Source organism: Haemaphysalis longicornis, unplaced genomic scaffold (assembly GCF_048455015.1).
Source record: "Haemaphysalis longicornis isolate Haplotype H1 unplaced genomic scaffold, Haemaphysalis longicornis Haplotype H1 scaffold_10, whole genome shotgun sequence".
Lineage (NCBI taxonomy): Eukaryota > Metazoa > Arthropoda > Arachnida > Ixodida > Ixodidae > Haemaphysalis > Haemaphysalis longicornis.
Window position 1 is genome coordinate 49,705,665 of NW_027526204.1, and position 17,759 is coordinate 49,723,423.

Genomic DNA, 17,759 nt, shown 5'->3' on the forward strand with positions numbered 1-17,759 from the left:
AACTTGAAAATTGACCCTCGTATCTTAAAAGCAAAAAAAAGTGCGGCTGTTATACGCGTTTATACGGTGTATCGAACCGAAACTTGCAGAAACAGTAAAAGTAAGTGTCTTTTCCTCCGTTTTCTTGCGTTTTTTGCTGCTGATCTTTACGTGAATGTGACTGCGAGCGGCTCTGATGGGCTACGACAGCTGTTACAAAATGCCTTTGGCCTAAGCAATATTATACAAGGACACCTAAAAATGTCAAAATATTCATTTTTAGTGCCGTCAACCACGCTGACGCAGTTCATCTCCGAGCATTTGTTTCGTAGGGCTTTGTAACAGCTGGCTTGTCCCGCCACGATCGGACGACATGTGTCATCTAGAGGGCCAGCTGCAAAAAAAAAAAGAACGTAAGAAACAGCTGCTAATGTTACTGCTACGGCGTGTTTCTATTCCCCATCTGCCTACCTGAACAATTTTGTCGATAGTTTTGCCGCCCTTTGTTATTTCCATATCGGCTAAAGCATTACAAATGAACCAAATTTCTGGGGAAGGCAAAAACATTCTACTCTTCCCGTTTTCCCCCGTGACATGCACTTGCAGTGCCAGGGTCCTTTCTAGTATATCTTCCTAGAAACTCTGTTGTAAAAAATGTCCACTATTCAGCCCTGCGACAGTGGATTCCCAGCGAGGCTCTTGTAAACCACTACACGTGCTGATTTGGGGGCGTTTGAAACGTTCCTTGCCGTCTCGGCAGGCTTGTCACTTGCGCTCGGCTTCTTCGGCCGCACAGCCTGACGCATGCGCTCGCCAGAGAATGACGTCAACACCGGTTTCCGGTTGCAGCTGCAAACCTAGTCTTTACCAGCAAGACATAGACATGTCCCATTGTTCACAAGCGCCTCATGTATATCTTGCGGTTTTTGATGCTTGTTTCGTGGTTTTTTAAACGAATACTGCACTCTATGTTGTATGCGTGATGGCAAATAATGATTGCGCAGGCCTTCTCTGGCAGCAAATGGTGGGTTTTGCCTGGCCTGACACATGCGCTCAGCGTTTTGGGCGAAAACTGCTCGATCCTGCCTGGTTTATTTGTTTACGACACTAAAATTTTCCCACCACCGAGAGGGTAATAGCCTCGCTGTACAACAAAAGAAATGAATTTCGCTGCGCTGTCCGAGCACCGCGTCTAGTAGCAGCGCCAGCGCACCGCTTTATCGCGGGCCGCGCGCTCCCCAGCGGCTGCCGACGACTCCGCTCGCAGTGCGGCAGCGCTCTTGCATGTCCCGCATTGTGCTGTTTCTACGCTTGGAACATTGCTATTAACTAGAGCAATCGGCTGTCAGTATCTGGCACTTTTGGCTTGGCTCTCAATACCTGCATCAATCGAAGGCGACTTGGCATTCCCCGAAAGGGTATGTTCCAAGGTCTGTGTGAATAAACGTGCACGGGCCATTTCCACCCGCCAATTCGTGCTATTCTTGAAGGAAAACGAAGCTCCGGCCTTTTGACCTGCTTGTATCGGACCGTCCAGCTGCCTCTTTTGGCCTCCCTGCAGTTCTCTAGGAAGGTGAGCTGGGAGCGTTTTTCGTATTTCCTTTCTGAAAACGTGCGGGGGATATACACGAAGGTGACCGCACCCGGGAAAACAGATGAAATATCCTTACGGCGCGAACGGGATTATGCCCTCGCATTTGAGTCGTGCTCGGTTTATTAGTATATCAATGAATACTCAAGGTATCACTGTTTGTGAGAATAACCCACAGATTCCGATGTCTTTTTTTATCTTTGCAAGTAGAACTAGCCTTCCCCACTGCTGCGACGGGTGCATGCGTCGTTGCCCGTAGTGTTCCGACCTAACCAAATTTGGTGTTCTTGGCGATATTTTTGGTTGCTTCATGCCAGCGAACTGCATATAACAAGGGAATCTCTTCCCATCATAACTCATGCACTTAGGCCACCTCTGAATACCATGTTCGACGTATTGGGTTTGCAGCGCTATTTGCATCTATTTATCCATTTTATTTCTAGCAGCGCCCTTATGATATACTGTCTCTTGCGTGTTAACTCTGGCGTTTAATTTTTCTGCAGCCTAAATAAAATCGCCATCAAACAATAAACTGCTTTGTGGTCGCATGACCCTTCCCTAGTTCACGTTTAAAGTCCAACAGCAACTAAATTTTCGGCTCCCTAAATGCACTATTTTCCGGTATATAACCTTACAAGTTGCTAACTGCAAAATTTGGAGGCGCAAATGTGCTTCGCTGCATCGTAAAGGAAGATCAAAAACACTCTTTTAAAACCGAAACTGGACAAAAAAAGGGCGGCCGTTATGGACGGCCGGACGTGCCGTTACACTCAGGAATCGAGAGGGCGCAGCCAGCGGATTTTCCCACAGCTCCCTGTGAGAAGACGGCGCGCATTCGATGTTGTTCTGGTTGTATGTTGCTTCAGACATTTAAAACATGCGCGAAAAGGGGTTGGGAAGTTCGTGCAACCATTATTACTTCTTTCTGAGCTGCTGAGACGCGCTTATAGTCGTCCGGTAAAACGAAAACACAGGCATCGCGAGACGTCGTGGCGAAGCTGATTGCACAAAAGGCAGTGTTGAGCGCTAGATGGGCGCCGGCCCAGCTAATATGCCCTGTGCCGATCGAACCTTCCTGTGTTTTTGAGAGAAAAGAAAAAAAAAACCACCGTGGAAGGAAAGTGTCGAAACATGGCGGCTGGTGTGTAAGAATTTCGTTTTAGGGCATGTTGTGAAAGTTCAAATCCAGAATTTTATTATTTTTGTTTACACGGGCAGCTTTGTTCCTGTTAGCAGAGTGCCCGCACCAAATCTTTAGATAATGATGCCATGCAGCGACGAAAGCACTGCAGTGTCTTCACTCGTGAAGCACTGACCTTTACCGATGCTCAGTGCTGCGAAATGTGGCCTCGTTTTTTGTTTTTTTTCCTAACTGGCGAGAGAAATGTTGCAACAGCGGCTAGTATTTATTTGTTTTTTGGTGAAGTTGTTTGAACTGAATCGATTTCGTGTAGGGCGCCGCGTGCTGTACTCGTCCGGGCCCCGACCGGCCTCGGGTCGGGTCGGCGCAGAGCTCTTCGATGGCGTCAGCGTACGCGCGCTCTCGAAAAGCCGACCGGTCGATCGTGCAGTGGGCCGCACAGCTAGCCGCCGTACTCGTTCACACCCCGACCGGCAGCGACAACAGCGTATCCTCTCGCGCCGGCCGTTCTGCTCGTAGAGAAGCAGGGCCGCGAGCTTGCAGCGCGCCGCACAGCCGCCGTAGTCGTGCGCGCGCCGACGCACCGAGCGGTCGCTACAACAGCGTGCCGTCTCGCGTCGGCCGTTCTGCGTATTGCGGACTCAGAGACGTCCGGCCGTGACGTTACAGTGCGCCGCACAGCTGCCGTAGTCGTTCGCGCGCCGCCGCACCGACCCGCCGCGCCAACAGTGTATCGCCTCACGTAGGCCGTACACGCGTTTCGCGTGCTCGTCGAGTCGACCGAGACCCTGCTGCCGCCGTGGCGACCACGAAATCGGCCGTTGTGCTACTGCCGTATTCGCTCTAGACCGCCCCGGCACTTTTCGAATTTCCTTTTTAAATACAGAGCATTTCAGTAACTCACGATGTCACCCGCGTTGGCGTCCGTAGTCCGCACGCTCACTGCGCATGCCCGTCGAGTCGAGGCGCTAGCGAACACTCTCTCGCGAGGGGCATTAGATTGGATTCGAACACTCTCTCCCGAGGGGCATTGGATTGGATTCGATTGGATTGGCTTGGATTGGATTGGCTTAGCTTAGATTGGATTGGATTTGGATTGGATTGGATTAAAGTGGATTGTGTTGGATTGTGTTGCGTCATAGCCGCGGCACGTTGCGTATAGCCGCGGCAGACGCGCTGGGGCCGGCGCATGTGCAGTACTCTCTCTTCCGCGGTTTCCTCTCCTTCGGGCGCGCTGCGCATATAACCGCTGTGCCGTTCTCCGGCGAAGCAACATCCGCGCTTGGCTCAAACACCTAGAGTCCACGCCGCTCTACAAGTACGCCAACGTCGTCGACTGGGACCGGCTTACGTAGTCCCCTCAACGTATATAAGCGGCGGAGCGCGCGTTCGGAATTCAGGCAAGGGCGTCTTTGCTTGGCTTTCGCTTGACGTGACGCTTTGCTTGACTCGAGTAGATGCGACGCATTTACTCGAGTTTCCCCCGTGGGAAGATGCGGGCGGCTTTCTATGTATCGCCAACCCAGAGTTTCTTCAGCTTTTCGCATTACGGAAACGCGTGAAAGCAATTTTTCATGCATGAGGCACGAATTATACTGCTCACTCACGTGAGGCCGCACGTAAAAGGGCTACTGAGGAGAGGCGACGGCCGCACGGGAGTCCTTACTGGCACGTCACATCCGGAAGTCCGCCGCAGTGGCGACAAGTTGCGGCGACACTCCACGAGGTGCTGCGTCGGCTGAAGTGGCGTGTTTTCGAAGTTTTAATAAAAAAACTGCGCGTTTGTGTGGTTTAACATTCGGTCACAAGGGACTTTGGAGGTGCATACCACACATTGAAGCAGAATTTAGGGAAGGTAAATTTTCGTGGCACTTGGCCTTTAACGACGCACTCTCCTGCGGTGCCATCCATCGTTGCAGCCCGATATGTTGTATCGACCTGCATTAGCACTCAAAAGACCCTACTCAACCTAGGTTATGCACGATTAGCCTGTGTTGAAAAATATTATTCAATAAACTTCAACCATCTGTTTAGGAAAGCTAAAGTATGCCAAAAAAAAAACGGCTCAATGTCCCAAGTAAGGAGCCGTTTTTCTGCGAGGTGCAGAGCACGCGACCATAAAGAGGGTTTTTTCACCCGTTTAGAATTGCCATCCTGATCCAGCGTATTACAATGATTTTGTCATCGTGCCAGTAAGTCTAGCGGGCGAAAACACACCGACAAAAAATTACGCGAGCAGTAGCTTGCTAAGGCCTAAACGCGAAAACCGAAAATGCAAATTAACAGTAGAACTGTATATTTGTGCGTGTCAAGTGTACGGGTATGTTTGTGAAACTGTATGTTCGTGGAACTGTGAGCCTAAATTTGTGGTCCGTCAAGGAAAGAACAATCGCGCTAGGTTTCAGGAAGATTTCGCCGTAATACAGACTTGCTTTCTCGTTTCTTTGTGGTTGTAGAAATCTCCCGGTTTTTCATTATCTTCCAACCGGCCCATAATTTTGATGACTGATGGAGTAGTGTTCGAGCTCATTACGGAGTCACGGTAGATTTGCATTGCAATTTTGCTGAGTGAGTGCGCAAATGCATTTCGGCAAACCCGCCGTTATTCGGAAAACTCGTGCGCATAGCCAGGTCAAAGCAACCTCTGAAAAAACAGAATCCGACAAAACCATCGAACAGAACAGCAATCGCAAACCACGCCACGAAGGAGCACGCGAAAAAAGACCAAAGCGTCCAATCAGCACAAAAAGAGAACAGCGCTCTTTTATGGAGCCCCTCAATAGGCAATAATTTACATTTTAACCAGTGTAAAAACATTACAAAAAAGTATAAAATTCTCCTCATTAGTCGGTCTGAACACCTCTTTGTTGCTTGGGAAAAATGTTTCAATTTTGTGGCTGGCAACCATAACATGCTCCGTTTTTAAATTTTATAGTGTATTGTGCCATTTCTCAACACAAACAATACGTAAAAGTTTTTTCAAGCGAAACTTGTCTCATTTTTGTTCTATCAGGTTCATGTCGTAACTGGACCTCAATATTTTACTGTTTAATCAATATTTCGTTACCCCGCGCGGTGGCTTAGAGGCTAAGGCGTTGCGCTGCTGAGCGCGAGGTCGCGGGTTCGATTTCCAGCCACAGCAGCCGCTTTTCTGATGGAGGCGAAACGCAAAAACGCGCGTATGCACGGCATTTCGGTGCACGTTAAAGATCCCCAGGAGAGGAAAATTAATCCGCAGCCCTCCACTACAAAGCGCCTCATCGACTGCGTTGCGTCAGCGCGCTAAACCCTACAATCCATCAATCATTATTTCGTTCCGCAGTGTGCACGTTTAAATTGTCAATTTATCGGCAATATTAAGTGCGCAGTCCACCTATATTATCGCAATGCCGCTGATTGAATATTACAGCCGCAAAATAGCAAAGTATGGTTCCTTTTATATTGTGCAGTAGCCAATGATAACGCCGGGTGGAAGGATTTACGTTTGCTTGAATGAACTAATGCTCAGCATTAAACTTCCAGATTACACAATGAGCGAAGAAACAGCCAAGAAATAGACCTGCAGACCCGCATTTATCTGTTGCGGCCTCGTTTTTCGAAGCATTGGAGTATTTCGTAAACACTTAGGATGAGGCAAGGAACGATAACAATAGCGACCACAAAGCTTTATTCTTTCCCTGGCATGTACGCTTGCCTATGCCACATGCACAAAAAGAAAACACGAGACTCGCATGAAACGAAAGGTAATATAGCTTAGCATGGGGGCGAGCTACAAACATAGACAAACAAAAGATGAGAACTTTGATCACAGCAGTATGACGTTTACACTACTTTGCTGCTTATGTATTGCAAGCGCCCGTGTGCATTGGAACTTTGCTGCTTATCTGTTGCAAGCGACCGTGTGCATTGGATACCTTACTCACAAGAAAGTACTGCCCTTCTGAAAAGAACTCGACCTAATATCCGGTGATGTCGTATCTCTATACAAATGACGGGGATCTACGATTAAAATCTCATTCACCTTCGCTTTTGCGGGCCTCACAAGTTTCCTCGAACAAGTGAGAGCCTTAGTTTACTGTCACGGCTACCATCATTTAGCGATGGCAGCAATGCTGTAATCAGCGTCCCATGATCAACAGGGTGTTTCGTTTCGCAAATGTCGTATTTACCCAGCGAAAAGGAACACACACACGCACACAAACACTTACACACGCGTGCGCACAAACACACACGCACGCACACACACGCACTCACACGCACACACGTACACACGCACACAAAAGCACTAACACGCATGCACGTGCACACGCACGCACACATGAACGCACGCACACATGCACGAACGCACACACAAGCACACACACACGCAAGCACGCACACACACACACACACGCACGCAAGCACGCACACACGCACGAACGCACAAACGCATACACGCACGCACGCATGAACACGCTCGCACACGCAAACGCACGCACGCACCCTAGAACAGACCCACACATGCACACTCACCCACCCACACATGCACACACGAACGCGCACACTCCCGCACACACACACACCCACGCTCACACGCGCACACACGCACACACGCACATACAGACACGCAAGCACGCATACGCACATGCACGCACACACGCACACACAGACACGCATACGCACATGCACGCACGCACGCACACAAGAACACACACACTCGCACGCACGCGCACGCACAGGCAAGCACGACGGGTGCACACAAGTACAACCGCACGCACACACGCACACACACAATCGCACAAACGCACACAAGTACACACACACGCACACACGCGCGCACGCACACACACGCATACAAACGCACACGCACAAACGCACACGCGCACACACGCAAACACGCGCACACACACGCATGAACATGCACGCGCACTTGCATACGCACGCACACGGACGCACGGACGCACAAACACACAAACACGCACGAATGCACGCCTCCACGCACACGCACATGCACACATGTACACAAGCACGCACGGACGCACACACGCACACCCGCACACATACATACAAACACACACGCACATGCACGAACGCACACACACACACACGCCAACACGCACGCACACGCACACACACACGCACGAACACGCACTCGCATACGCACGCACACACACGGACGCACGTACGCACGTACTCACACATACACGCGCACGCACGAATACACGCATTCATACACACGCACATGCGAACACGCACACGTACAGGCACGCACAAGCATGCATGCATAGGCACGCGCGCGCACTCTCACACGCACGCAAAGGCACACACACGCACGCAATCACAGGCACACACATGCACATGCACAAGCACAGGTACATACGTACACACGCACACGCGCACACGCAGACAGGCACACGCACGCACGCATGCATGCCCGCACGCACGCGCGTGCACGCACACACAAACGACGCGCGCATGCGCACGCACACGCAAGCACAGGCCCGCACTTGTTCACGCGTACGCCCGCACGCACACGCACGCACTGGCATGCATAGGTACTGGCGCACGCATGCACGCACGCACACGCACGCACCGGAACGCACACGCACGTGCACAGACACACGCACGCACACACGCCCACGCACACACACCCACATGCAAAGGCACACGCCCACACACGCACGCACGCACGCACGAAAATAAGCACACGCACACACACACACACATGCACGCGCGCGAAAACACTGACACGCATCCGCAGCACGGACACAGGCACGCATGAACACAGACGCTCCAACCGACACAACACTCCTATACAGAAACATAACACACGCTGAACACCCACACCCGTTCGCAGGCACACACACTCGCACAAGTACACGCACGCGCACCTACCTACCCACGCACACATACACACACACACAGGCACGCAATAACATCCACGCACACACACGCACACGAGGATGCACGCACGCATGCACACACACAAACACACAGACACTCACGCAAGCACACGCACACAAATGCACACACACGGACACACACATACGCGCACACGCACAGACACGCACGCAGACGCCCATGCATACGCACACACACACGCGCACATGCAGGTGCACGCGTGCATGCGCGCACGCATAGGCACGCACACACGCATCCGCGCACGCACACACAGGCAAGCACACGAGCATGCACGCAGGCACAGGCATGCACAGACACACACGAACGCACGCACACAGACACACACATGCACACACACGCACACGTACACGCACACGCACGCAAATGCACACACACGCACACGGATACACGCAGGCACACACACAGCCGCACGGACCCACACACGTACGCACACACACGCACGCACACAAACACGCACGTACCTTCACAAACACACCCATGCACATGCACACGAACGCAGGCAGACACGATCGCACGCACGCCCACGCACAGACGCACACACACACATTCATACACAAGCACACAGACATACACGGGCGCGCGCACACACGCTTGCATAGGTACTCGCGCACGCATGCACGCACGCACAGGCATGCGCACACACGCACCGGACCGCAAACGCACGTGCACAGACACACACGCACGCACACACGCCCACGCACACACACCCACAGGCAAAGGCACACGCCCACACATGCACGCACGCACGCACGGAAATAAGCACACGCACACACACACGTGCACGCGCCCGCAAAGACTGACACGCAGCCGCAGCACGGACACGGGCACGCATGAACACAGACGCTCCAACCGACACAACACTCCTATACAGAGACATAACACACGCTGAACACCCACACCCGTACTCAGGCACACACACTCGCACAAGTACATGCACACGCACCTACCTACCCACGCACACATACACACACATACAGGCACGCACACACACGACGCACACACACGCACACGAGGATGCACGCACGCATGCACACACACAAACACACAGACCCTCACGCACGCACACGCACACAAATGAACACACACGGACACACACACATACGCACACACGCTCAGACACGCACGCAGACGCCCATGCACACGCACACACACACACGCACATGCAGGCGCACGCGTGCATGCGCGCACGCATAGGCACGCACACGCGCATACACGCATCCGCGCACGCACACACAGGCGAGCACACGAGCATGCACGCAGGCACAGGCATGCACAGACACACGCGGACGCACGAACGCACGCACACAGGCACACACATGCACACACACGCACACGTACACGCACACACACGCAAATGCACGCACACGCACACGGATACATGCAGGCACACACACACACACGGACGCACACACGTGCGCACACACACATTCGCACACACACACGCACGCACACAAACATGCACGTATCTACACAAACACACGCATGCACATGCACGCGAACGCAGGCAGACACGATCGCACGCACGCCCAGGCACAGACGCACACACACATTCATACACACGCACACATACATACACGGGCGCGCGCACACACACGCGCAAGCACGCATGCATGACCGCACGCACTACAACCTAGACAACACTCACATACACTGACATAACACACGCACAACACCCACACCCGAACGTAGGCGCACACACGTACACACACGAACACACAAAGCCGCCCACACACCCACTCACATAGACAAACACACACACGCACGGATGCACTCGCGCGCGCGCAGCACGCACGAACATACGCGCACCAACAGACACAACGCTCACATTAACAAACACAAGCACAACACCCACACCCACACCCACAGACACAACACTGACATGCTGCACGCAAACACAACACCCACAGGCGCATAAGGTAAACGCCCACACACAACACATGCAGACACGCTCACACAAACACACGCACGCACACACGCGCCAAACACATACACAAGCGCGCGTACGCACGTACGCAAGCATACACATACGCACACACACACGCACAAACACACACCCTCCATCAGACGCAAAACTCACAAAGACATAACACACGCACTACAACCACACCCGCACGCAGGTACACGCACACGCCACACACACAGAAGCACACACACGAGCGCGCACGCACTACACGCACGCACGAGCGCACACACACATCAACAAACGCGCACCAACAGACACAACACTCACATACACATACATTACACACGCACAATACCCACACCCGCACGTAGGCACACAGTCACAGCACCCAAAACGTATAAGGCAAACGCGCACAGACAACACACGCACGCACGCACATACCCACACACACGCACACGCAAGCACGCAAGCTTGCATGCACGTGCGCACCCACACACGCGCACACACACATACACAGACACGTACGCACGAACTCCCGACACAGGCACACACCCACGCACGCACGCACAAACAAACGCGCTCCAACAGGCACAACACTCATATACACAGGCATAACACACACGCAACAACCACACCCGCACGCTGGAACACGCGCACGCATACACGCACACACGCACGCGCACACGCGCAAACAAGCAGGCACGCACGCAACAACAGGCAACACTCACATACACAGACATAACACACGCACAACACCCACACCCGCACGCAGACACATGCACACACAAACAGATACAACACTCACACGCCTGCACGCACACATAACACCCACAGACGAATAAGGCAAACGCGCACACATAACACACGCTCACACAGAGAAGCGCGGACGCGAACGCACGACACACACACATAGGCACATAAACGCACGCAGAAAAACACGAACGCGCGCATGCACACGAACGCACTCACACACCTGCACACACACACAAGCAAATGCGCACACAGGTGGCCACGAGCGATCCCACACGCGTGTATACAAAGACACATACAAAGACACTGCTATCACGCGTGCACATGTACGCAGGGACGTGCATTTACGCACTCCAGCGCGTATGCATAAATTCGATGTAGATGCCATTCAGGTTCGAACGGCTTTATTTCTCTCAGCGTCAGTTTCGCTCCGGCTCTGTTGCGGATAGCTTGAATTTTAATCAATTCGGTTACACTATATGAGGAACGGATGATGTGCTAGTTATACTTCACGAGCCACTTCATTGTTATGCCTCTAGCAAACACGCAGCAGTAGCAGCAGCAGCAGGATGAGTTGCTTATTAGGCACGAAAATGCAAAATGCGAGAAAACCTGTGTCAACGTACTCCTCGAATGATCACTGTGAAAGGGCAACCTTCTTTTTTGTGTTCTCGTGCTGAGAAACACCTTCAATATAGCGCGGTGCTTTTCTTTGCTTCTCCGAGCCAATCAAGTTTGATAAGCTGTGCTCTTCACTAAATTTTCTCGCTTAATTTGAAGTCGCTCCATCTTGACACCCTGCAGCCGGCGGCAGTTATTCGATATTGCCTGTTTTGCCTTCTCTTGATACGTTTCCTTAGGCATAACCGCAATGCCCTCTTCTCTGTCACAAGGCAACAGACGCATGTCCACTCTCCCTAGAAGCGCTGCGGTTTGCCAGGAGGTAACGAGTGCTTTTCCTTGGGGCAGTCTTGAAAATGTCAACGCCTTCAATGATACAACAATAAACTTCCTCCGTACTTGCTATCGAAATACTGTTCCTAACCGAGGAAAAGAGCTCAAACTTGTGTAGAAACGCGTGCACACAAAATCATGGCCCTTGCCGCAGTGTACCTACTGCTTGGGCAGGGGGAGTTGGCGCTTCTCCAAGGTGAAGTATGCAATGCGGATGGAGGCGGGGGTAGCCCGCCACATGAAGGTGGCGGTTTGCGTACCCACACTTGCACTAAAGCGCTGGTTTTGTTTTTTTAGGCAGTATGAATCAACAGGCCGAAATATTGCCATTGCTTTAGCGTTATTATCCAGAGAAAAATTCAAGGCTGAACAGTTTCGCAGCATGAGCGGTAAGCGATGCCCAGAAAGACCTCTTCCTTGAGCGAACTGACAGTTGCCCTTTTAGTTACCACACACACCAAGTATAACGTTCTTTACTTAACGTTCTTCACTTTAGTTGGTAAATGTTACTCTTCGACAAGGCGCTAACTCGCACCTATTTGTGTATTGAAAAGAAACAAAAATATATATTGAGTGCGTCTCATGTGCTGCGTTTTTCGCACCCGAGATAAAATAAACAAATAGCAGTGAGGTTCCGCCATGTTGTCCATTCCTGCTGCCTTTGTTTCTGTATAGACTACCTTCAACACCAACAGAAGAACCAGAATGCTGTTTTAAATATAACAGTGTGAATTGATCCTTGATTTTTTATACATCGCATAAGTTCTTCTTTCAACTACTTTTTCAACAAACGCACTAGGCAGACTCAACATTCTCTAAACAAACTTCTTGGAATTTGTTTTCATAGGTGACGCCCGCAGAAAAACAGCCACCATGACTGAAATGTCCGTGGCCTCTGAGGGTAAGCTCACAGACAACTTTCATTCACCTTCACTGCTCTCCAGAATTGGTTTCGTGTTTGTTCATGGTGAAAGTATTGCTTTTAACACGAAAGTTTTTTTGCCCGGGTAAACAACGATATTGGTGACGTGATATGCGCCACGCAAGTGACGTCGTCACAAGAAGTGTCATTGAGGCGGTGGCGCTCGGTTTCGAACCCACGAGTCTGTGGCCGGAACGGGAGGTACTATTATGAGCAATATGAAAGGGAACATAGGAACGCATGGCAAACAGCCTCGAAATAGACTCGAAGCAATACGCGGATGGCACTGTGAAAATCAAAGGGGAGAGGCGGGCGGGCTTCCACTAACTACTGGCACTCCCACCACGCTGGAATTTCCGCAAAACAGCAGCTTACGTCATTTCACCGATAATATGGTATCGTCCGACAGCCGATAAGACGCACAGCGGAGATGGGAACAGTTGTTATAACAGCATCCCCTTTCCAGTTTGTTTCCGGCGGCGGCCACTGCGTATTACGCATAGCTGGGTCTGAAGGTGTTTTCTATGCGTTCCTGTGTACCCTTTCATATTGCTCATATTAGTATTGGTGCTCTTCCAACTGCGCTACTAACCTTTTTTATTGCCTGCTTTGGCACATACAGAACATTCAGACATTCATAACAACCGTAAACAAGACTTTAGTTGATGGAATATGTTTAATGCTCCTTAGGGGTACCAAGGATTCCATCTCTGCAAGACATTCGGGCGGATTCGACACATATTTTTGATTTTCCACGTATGCACTCATTGCCTCTCTAAAATACTGTCCCGCGCTTCGCGCATCGATGTCAGAGTACCTTGCGGACATTTTTGCCTTCCAAATAGAGGTTATTCCAACAAGCATGATCAGGTCGTGTGGCATACCATCCTCGATTTCAACAGCAAGTACTCTATGCCTTGGGCATCCACAGGTAGACGCTTTTTCAGAGTCGGAGCACATCCCACAGGCACACAGCATCCCAACAATCGATAAATACATGCTCAATTGTTTCAGTTTTTTTTGCATATCAAACAGGCAACTCCCCATTGAACGAACAAGTCTTTTTCTCCTATCCACGTCTTAATGGAGAGGGTTGAAGTATGCAGTTTGAAGAAAAAGGTCTTTACGCTAGGAGGTACCTACTTAAAGGGACACTGAAGTGAATTTGTCAAGGTTTGCTTGCACTGCGTAGACTGACTCAAACTACGGCACTTTTCATCGTTTATCCGGTTGACAAATCGGTAATTATTTTACAAAGCGCGAAAGAAGAAAAACTACCATGCGCGGTTTGCGGCGGCCGCACTCGAGGCCCATAGGCCACTTTCTATGCCTATGGGGCACCGCGATTGGACGATTCCCAAGGTTAGCAATCAAACAGTTTTGGTTTCGGTTCTGTAAAACACAACCGATGGCGTTGTTGGATGGGAATTCTCAATATCTCAGTAATCATCGTACCGCGCTTCTGTCATGTTGTCGGCTGTAAAATGCATAAGATAAGCCTCCCGGGATGGCTTGGAATCGTAGCATTCACTAGCAGAGGCCTACGCAGTGCATGAACGCCCTCTGCGTCCCCGCAGACGCTCAAATGCCATGTGCTTTTTCCCCATATTTGGAGCTTGCCTCACTCATGCCTGTATCGTAAAAAGCGTGTTCTCACCAGGCCAAGGGTCTGTTGATACTGCCCTGTGCCCACTGCCCGCACGCATTCGGTGCTTATGGCAACAGCACGCCAACGAGAACTCGATAGCGCGCCAGTGCCAGCCTGCGCGCGTTCTGTGAACTATATCGTGCAGCAATGTACGTTGCGACCCAAAAACACATGAACGCTGTGTAGAAAACGTCGGCGCAAAACGAAAAAGTTAACTCATAAAAAAAAGCACGTACCCGCGTGGATTCGAGCTTGTGACTTGCAGAACACTTACGATGACATACCTAGCGCTCCAAACCACTCGGCCACAGGAGAGCGCGGCCGACCTTGGAAATATAAGGTATATAATGTATAACCAGTTTACACTTTTATTTCGTTTTAGCATTCCTAGCTGCTTAGGTGACTATTGGTTGTTTTGCGCTCGTGCAGTAAGCATCCCCCAAGTTTCCACAATATCTCACGTCTAGCAATTGCATTTCTTAGACGGAAAAGCGTTCGCAGATGCGTGGTCGTGCTGCTGGCCGCTGTGCTCGTTCGCCCAGCGCAAAAACGTGCTTCCCGCACCCTATTTTTACGCTGTACGGTAAAAATATCAGTTGTTTAATTTCCTTAGTGCCCATATTGACTTCGCTGACTCTTCTCCCGCCTTCAATAGGCCTTTTATGTTCCTACTGGCGTACCAGTCAGCGAAGCGTCGCATGTGCGCTTGTGCAGCGCTTGTGTGAAGCGACCTTGACTTGGAGCTAGATACAGTGTAAAAACTAACCAAGTAAAGAAAGACACATTCTTCCATTCACAGACGTGTCCTGGCTTCGTTTCAACTGAGCGAACGAATTGCGACGACCCGTCGACGGCCGGCGGACGAAACGCTGGGCCGACTGACTCTGTCTGAAGGTCGGGGAGCCGTGCAGTAGCGCAGCCAATTGCGAGCTCGGCTCTTCCCGACGTCACACGAAAACGCACAGAAAATGGGCGAGCATAAAGGGAGGAGGACCGCATTTTCGAAATAATTTTTCTACTAAATAAAATCGCGTAAACGCGCCCAGAGTGGTCGAAACATGGCCTGGGGACTCCGGATTACAATTTGCGCTAGTAATCCCGCAATGTTTACATATCACTTCAGTGTCCCTTTAAGCTCAACTTTTTAAAGCAAATCTTTACCCCTTCCTACTCCATAAATCAATCGGTACAATGGTTCAGAAGGGACTACATCACACACGTCTTTATACAACTTTCCTATTTACTTGACACAAGTATTCAAAAGAAAGTTGAGAGAAGAAAAGAAAAGAAACGGCATGAGAGTACAACTTCTCCCATAAAACCATGTAGGCCGCCAGGTATAACATTGGGCGTTACTTTAATATCCGGTAACGCCCTACCCAAGCGCAATTGACAGACATTTCTTAATGTTGGATCCTTAACATCGCAGAGAAACAAGAAACGATTTACAAGCCTATTGAAACGTTCCATGGGTACGCAATTAAACGAATAAGAAGTTCATACGGAGTGTTACGCCCCCAAACGTAATGAAAGTAGATATTACTACCACAAACAGAGGAATCTTATGAGTTCGCAAAATATGAACGTTTAGCACAGTTTTGGTGTTTTTATCTTCAATAAGAAGCGAAATCACGCTCCGTATGATTTCCGTATACTCCGTATATACGGAATTCATACGAACAATGATTTCGCGGTTCTAGTGATCATACAGACGTAAAACAGGTGTCACATTTTCCGACAGGTATGCACTGTTTAGGTTCTTGTTCTTGTTTTCTTTCGTTCTTGTTTCTGGCGGCTTTGTGTCTTGGTAAGAATGTACTCCGCATTCCCATAATTCCGAATATACGGAACGTTTCAGCGTGGGTAAATAGGACATGCAAACAAGTGTGCTAGTCCCAAACCTCCGTCCCGGACCCTACGAAACAAGTTTGTCCGGCTTGTCCGTTCCGAGTTGGACCCCCATATAAACACAGCGAATACACGATGCAGTCTTTGAACATTTGCTCGGGAACAGTGAAGAACTTAAAGGGGCACTGACACAAAAATTTTGCATCTTGTTTTTTTGTTGCGATAAGTAGCTAGTGACCTACTTATAACCTGTAGAAACCTCATTTGCTTCAGCGTGCGACGGTTGTTTAATTAGAGGCATTTTCAATGCGGCCAGTCGCAGTTTCGGTTTCAGCGAGTGCCGCGAAACGATGGATTTTGTGGATTTTGTGTGAACAAAGCTGACCACGTGACCGTCGGAGGGATATTACAGTTACAGAGCAGAGCCGCCGTAGCACTGTCGAATCCGCATCTACGGCAGTTTCTGCGAATGCCCCCCCCCCCCCGTACTGATCTCGTGAGGCGCCTAATTAAAAAGCGACCGTGGATGTGACGCAGGCGCTGCGAGTGCAAATGCTACCGCTCGTGGCTAACGAACGACGCGCGACGATCGAGACGGTGGGTGGCAAGATGCGCGCTGGGAGCAGCCGGCCGGTCTGCCTACAGGTCCGCCTACAGATGTGTTCGGCTTAGCACTGCGGCGGATATTCGAGTGCCGCTCTCGTAAGCGGTGCAGATGACAATTTTTAATGCAACCCGCCATGGCATCATTAACTCCTTTCTCATGTAAGCCACCATGGTCGGGACTTGGGGACAATTTCGTGCAGCGGTAACAAGCTATCATCACTCGAGCTACTTGCGCCGGCGTGGGCCACTATCGCGGCCGTGGCCGCCGCCTGCACAACGACCGTGCGGCTTGCTCAGTGGGCTTTTCGTGCCTCCGGCGCGTTTCCGCATCCAATGGTAATAAACAGTAATAGAAACAGAGTGCCTGGAATTGCTGTAGAACTTTGGTCGCGGCCAGCTGCCCGATGAGCTGACAAAATCACGGCGCCTCCGCCGCCAACGATCGGGTCGTTCGTTCTCGAGAGCAGAAGCTCCGTCCTCCGGCCCTCCGATTGGAGCGGCGAGCCGGCAGTGCGG

General features: G+C 50.8%; 1 protein-coding gene across 1 annotated transcript in view; it reads left to right on the forward strand.

Annotated features, from left to right (window-relative positions):
* Positions 1 to 1,281: 1,281 nt before the first annotated feature.
* Positions 1,282 to 17,759, forward strand: part of LOC144157727 (uncharacterized) — a 159,782-nt gene continuing 143,304 nt past the window's right edge. Inside the window, exons 1-2 of the mRNA XM_077688508.1 lie at positions 1,282 to 1,552; positions 13,067 to 13,120. The gene's annotated coding sequence lies outside the window, so the exon portion shown is untranslated. The remainder of the gene's footprint in view (positions 1,553 to 13,066; positions 13,121 to 17,759) is intronic.